Here is a 6,250-nt window from a genome sequence, read left to right as displayed (position 1 = left end):
AAAAGAGAGCAGGCTCTCAAATACCTTAGAGCCGGCTCCAAACTTATTTGGAGGTGGCTCTAAGTGTCTTTGAGCCGGCTCTAAGTGGTTTAGAGCCGGCCCCAAGAGAAAAATTGAGCAGGCTCCAAATTTTAGAGCCTGCTCCATTTTAAAACGCACAGAATCGAATTTTTAGGGACTTTTTAGCTGAAATTGGATTTTCTAAAATTGTTTAAAGGCTACTGGATGTTGTAATTTAATGTTTAAGACTTGTAAAAATGTTGGGAAGCATGATTACAAGTAGGAACTAAGAACGGGATTAATCTAAGATTAAACAGTGAACCCGTGGGTGGATGATTTGAAAATTAATTTCTATTGTCTACTATTTTTGGAATTTTATTTCTCTGCATGACTTGGATTTATAATTCATGTTTTGCAGCTGTGTTATAAGCATACTGTTGTATAGTTGTATGTATGCTTAGTTGGGATCAACTGGTGTTAAAATTTGTTTTACATTGCATCAGTTATGGTACTGTTTGGTGAGGTAGATTGTGTAATTCTACTTAATAAATTTAACGGACTATAATTGGGATTCTAGGTCTTATATTGAATGCATAAGTTGGTTATATACATGTTAAACTATATTTATGCTAATTCTGGAGTATGGTTGATAAATATTTATTCCTATTTTTGTCAACTTCGTTAATTGGAGGATTGTATGTACTGGTATGGGATGGTGACATACTAGGTATGGATTAGTTCAAGCATTAAAACCTACCTAATTTGGAATGAGTTGGATTAACCATAAAAATGTTAAGTCCTACTTATATGGATATATATATGAACCGGTATGGGACGGTGTCATATTAGGGATGGCTTGGTTCAAAACGCTAAGACCTACCTATATTGGGAATGGATTTGTTCAAAACACTAAGTCCTACCAAATTTGGATTAAGGTATGGATTAACTATAAAAGTTAAGGCCATCACCTACTTGTGTCATGTCAATCAAATAAATTGAATGACCTATTGTGGTTTCAGGATGGATTTGTTATACATATATCAGACCACTATATAGATGGATGATATTTTGTATTAGGAGTACGGACTTTATATATTTATTTTATGTGCCATGGTATGAGCTTGAGTCTCAGGACCATGGTTAGGGCGCGTATATCGCTTAGGATGGATAACTGGACATAGGTGTTGTTCCCTGGTAGGTCTAGGTACTCATGCCCACCTTAGGGTGCGTATTCGCATATTGCCTTCTATTCAGGCTGAGACAGACCTACTGGACTAACGAGCGTCCTATAGTGTGTACTATATACTTATATGGACTACTCTAGATATTGTTGAGTCTTCCTAGGATGTATTTGCGTATCGGATTACCAATTGGATTGTAGTAGATCAGGACTTGCATGTGGGCCTGACCCACCCCTTTATTTTTCAGGTGTTCGTCAGTTCCAGGGTTAAAGCTTGGACGTGCAGAGCAGATACATATATTCATTCCTCTAATTATGTAGGAATCTTCTCTATGATAGTTATGGATTTTATTTATATTATTTCAGTTTTGGTTTGAGAATTTTAATAAAGGGTCCAATAGATGGATTCCCGAGTTGTAAACGTATGGAGTTTTGGATTATCAGATTTGATTAATTATGATTCAAGGATTTCCTTTTAGTTTCTTTCAGCTCTTAGATTTTGATTCTTATTCAATTTGTATTTTGTGTTCATTTTAAAATATTAATTGTTTGATATCCCTCGAGTTTGGGCCTGGGCCTGATCAACCCATGTCTCAGCTTCGAGGGGTATCACATTTTCCTACACTTTGCCCCAAAACTGCTCCCATGGCATAATCAGAAGCATCACACATTATTTCAAATGGTAATGACCAATTGGGAGGTTACATAATAGGAGCAGATGACAACAAGTCACGCAATTTGTGGAAAGCATTTAGGCATGCTTGATCAAAGATGAATGGTGTTTCTTTGGTAAGAAGATTGCACAAGGTTCTAGCAATCTTGCTAAAGTCTTTGATGAAATGGCGATAAAAGCCGGCATGACCTAAAAATGAGCGAACCTCTCTCACCGTTGAAGGTGGAGGTAATTCAGCAATAAGCTCAACTTTCACATTATCCACCTCAATTCCCCTCTTTGAGATGACGTGACCTAAAACAATACCTTCTTGAACCATGAAATGGCTCTTTTCCTAACTAAGAACAAGGTTTGTTTCACGACATCTTTTAAGCACTAAATTCAAATTTTTGAGGCATGCATCAAATGAAGACCCAAAGACAGAAAAATCATCCATAAAGACCTCAAGATACTCTTCCACCATGTCGAAGAAAATTGACATTATACACCTTTGGAATGTTGCGGGAGCATTGCACAAACCGAAAGGCATCTGTCTATAAGCAAATGTGCCAAAATGACAAGTAAATGTAGTTTTCTCTTGGTCTAAGGGGTCAAGGGCTACTTGATTATAATCCGAATAGCCATCAAGGAAGCAATAATATTGTTGCCCGGCCAATCTCTCTAGAATTTGATCAATAAATGGCAAAGGGAAATGATCTTTTCTAGTGGCGGCATTTAATTTGTGGTAATCAATGCACACACGCCATGAATTGGTGGTACGCTTAGAGATTTACATACCTTTTGCATTTTCAACCATCGTAATTCCTGATTTCTTGGGAACTACTTGAGTTGGACTCACCCATTTGCTATCAAAGATTGGATAAATGATACCGGCATCTAAGAGTTTAACAACTTCTTTCTTGACCACTTTTTTCATGTTTGGGTGTAATCTCCTTTGAGCATCCCTAAAAGGTTTTGCATCCTCTTCCATAAGTATACGATGCATGCAAATAGAATGATCAATTCCTTTTAGATCCACCACACTCCATCATATGGCTTACTTATTTTCTTTAAGCACATTTCAAAGAGCATCTTCTTGATCTTTTTCAAGATTAGAGGAAATGATGACCGGAAGAGTTTCTTTCGGGCTTAGAAAGGCATACTTAAGATCAGAAGGTAGAGTTTTAAGCTCAAGAGTTGGTGGAGAGACTAAAGATGGGACCGATGGAGAGCTAGAGAGTGAAGGGAGAGGTTCTATTGGAGTTATCCAAGATGGAAAATCCAAGCTTGCAACCGATTCCATGAGATTGCTTACTTCATTCATCGATTTTTCATCATCAAACCCAGAATTACCATACATTTTAAGAAGACAAGATGCAAGAGGATCCTCGGAGAGGAGAGATGAGAGATTTTCCTTGGTTGGTTGTTTTATTACCATGGTGGGAATAGATTCCTCAACAACTCGTCCAACACATCTATAAGACAACACTCGTCTTCATCTATGGGATGTCAACTTGCATTAAAAACATTGAGCTTGACCATCATATTTCCAAAAGAAAGGTCCATAACCCTGGATCTACAAGTAATGGTTGCATTGCGTAGCTAGAAATGGCCTTCCTAAGATGATCGGGATGTGGTTAGTAGGGTTGGCAATCAGTTCGGTATCAAGAACTACAAAATCAACCGGGAAGTAGAACTTATTAACTTTGATGAGTATATCCTCAACCATGCCCCTAGGTGTTTTGACGGATCTATCGGCCAATTAAAGCACCACCGAGGTTGGCTTCAACTCATTCAAGCCTAATTGGACATACACGGAGTAAGGAATCAAATTAACACTTACCCCTAAGTCAAGAAGAGCTCTACGAACTTCATGGGTTCCAATTACACATGAAATGGTTGGAGCACCAGGATCTTTGAACTTAGGTGGAATGTTATGTTGCATGATGGAGCTCACTTGCTCCATTAGGAACACTTTTTTAGGTCCTTGTCCCATGCTCTTCCTCTTTTGTGTGCAAAGATCTTTCAAGAATTTAGCATAAGGCAGAATTTGCCTAATTGCATCAAAGAGAGGAAGATTTATGTTGACTTGTTTGAAAACTTCCATCATGTCATGGATTTTTCTTTCTTGCCTCCTAAAAGGTGAAATTTCTTTCAAAGTATAAGGAAATGGAGCTTTTGGCTCATAAGACTTTGCAACTTGAGGAGATGATGAAGAGGGTTGAGAATTCCCATTGAGAATTCCCTTTAGGGTCATTTTCATCCAAAGAAATAGGAATATGATTGGTTATGGGACGGGTGTCAATATTTTGTTGCACCGGTTCACTATCTTTACTTGGTTGTTCAACCCTATTATCAACTTGCCTACCACTTCTCAAAGTGGTGATTGTTTGCACTTGCTCTTGGGAGGAACACCCCGATATGGAGTTTGCTTCCACATAATGTTGGGCTTTTGGGTTCCTTTCGGGTTCGCTAGGCAATTTACCCATCTCTCTCGCATTAAATGCATTAGCTATCATCCCTATTTGGGATTCAAGCTTTTATATCGATTGAGAATGCAAATGCAACAAATTGGTGTTCATTTCCAAACTACCCAAAGCGACTAAGACCTTATCTTCAAATGTAGGGTTGCTAGAGAGTGCATGAGGATGATTAGAGCTACTTTGAGAATTATAAGCTTGAGGATGAGAGAAATGATTCATTCTTTGATGAAAAGAAGAAAGTGAGACAAATCCCTTTGAAACTTTATTTCTTTGATGAGGAGGAATATATCAGTTTTGAAAATTTTTAGCTTGAAAAGGACTTGAATATTCATTCCACACCAGTACATAAGCATTTTAAAGAGAATGAACAAATGTGGCATTGACTTGTTCATAGTGTTCATTAAGCACATGTCCACGGGGACAATTGGAAGTAGTATGCAATATACTTGAACAAGTCATGCATGGCTCACAAGAATGATGAATATGATTAAGAAGAGGAGATGATTGGGTTGCCAGTTTTTGACTTAATAGAAATTGATCAAGTTTTTGAGTGAAAGTTTTGACCTCAGCAACAATCTCCATTGGACTCTCAATTTGACATACTTTCAAATTTTTCTTTTTGTTATTAGAATCATGACTCAACCGAGAAGTGTGACACTTATGCAAAGAATTTTCACTCATTTTCTCGAAAAGGTGCCAAACATCATCTTCATGTTTCCCAAAATATGATCCTCCACATGAGGTATCAACTATGTCCTTATGAATGTTGGATAGACTTTCATATAAATATTGAACTACTTGCCATTTAGGAATGCCATGGTGTGGACATTTCCTTAGCAAGTCGTTCAATCTTTCCCAAGCCTCATGTAAAAGTTCTCCTTCCTTTTGAGAAAATTCACGAATAGAAGTTCGCATAACATAAGTCAAACTCACGGGGTAAAATTTCTTTAAAAATTCATTTTACATTTGCACCTAAGAAGTTATTGAATTTGCCCCCAAGTTGTTGAACCAATGCTTAGCCTTATTTTTATGAGTAAAAGGGAAGAGGAGTAACTTAAGAACTTCTTCCAAGACATTCATATACCTCATTATAGAGCATATTTCAAGAAATTCATCAAGATGTTTACATGGTTCCTCACCATCTAAGCCATAAAAGAGTGGACACATTTGAATCGTCTCGGGCTTAATCTCATATTAATCGGCTCCAAAATTAGGAAGCATAATACAAGTTGGTGCATGGTATTCATGAAGATTATAACGATCATGAAAGATCATTAGAGGAATTGGAGCTTGAACTCCGGGAGGAGATTGGTTGAAAAGCAGGTGTTCCATGAAATTCGGGTCTAAATAATCAAGATGACCCTCTAGAATTTCCATTAGGATGATGAAAGGTGGGTAGGATCACTTCAATAAGATCAACAAAACAAGCCATTTGCCCCTACAACAAATTAATCAACAAGTCTCCACATACAATGATCCCATACTCCCATGCTTGAATAACATGCAAAGAAAAGTAAATTGCCTCCACGCGGGCTCACGATCTATCTAGGAATTGAAAAACTTGCCACCACGTGGGCCGAAGATTTAACTAGAGATTGAGTTAGAAAGATCTCACAAAGGGTCCTTAAGCACTTCAATTTAACTTTCAATTTTCAAGCCTTGCTTGCTTTGCAATTTTTTAGATTTTTAGTCCTTTTGCCTTGCTTTGAATTCTCCTTTGCTCAACTTCCTTCACTCAATGCACCTAGTCAATCAAGAACAAACACAATAAGTAATCAAAAAGAAAATAAAGTAAAGACACGCTCAAAAGAGTACTAATTCCTATTTGTTTCCAAAACACGGCGTTGCCAATTCAAATCCCCGGCAACGGCGCCAAAAACTTGGTGGTGTTTAAGCCGCGGTTCACCAAAAGTTTGCAAAGATATGAACTAAAAG

Source organism: Cornus florida, unplaced genomic scaffold, assembly GCF_030987335.1.
Source record: "Cornus florida cultivar Cherokee Brave unplaced genomic scaffold, ASM3098733v1 CherokeeBrave_3.0.0_Hap2_Chr07, whole genome shotgun sequence".
NCBI lineage: Eukaryota > Viridiplantae > Streptophyta > Magnoliopsida > Cornales > Cornaceae > Cornus > Cornus florida.
This window is presented reverse-complemented; position numbering follows the sequence as displayed.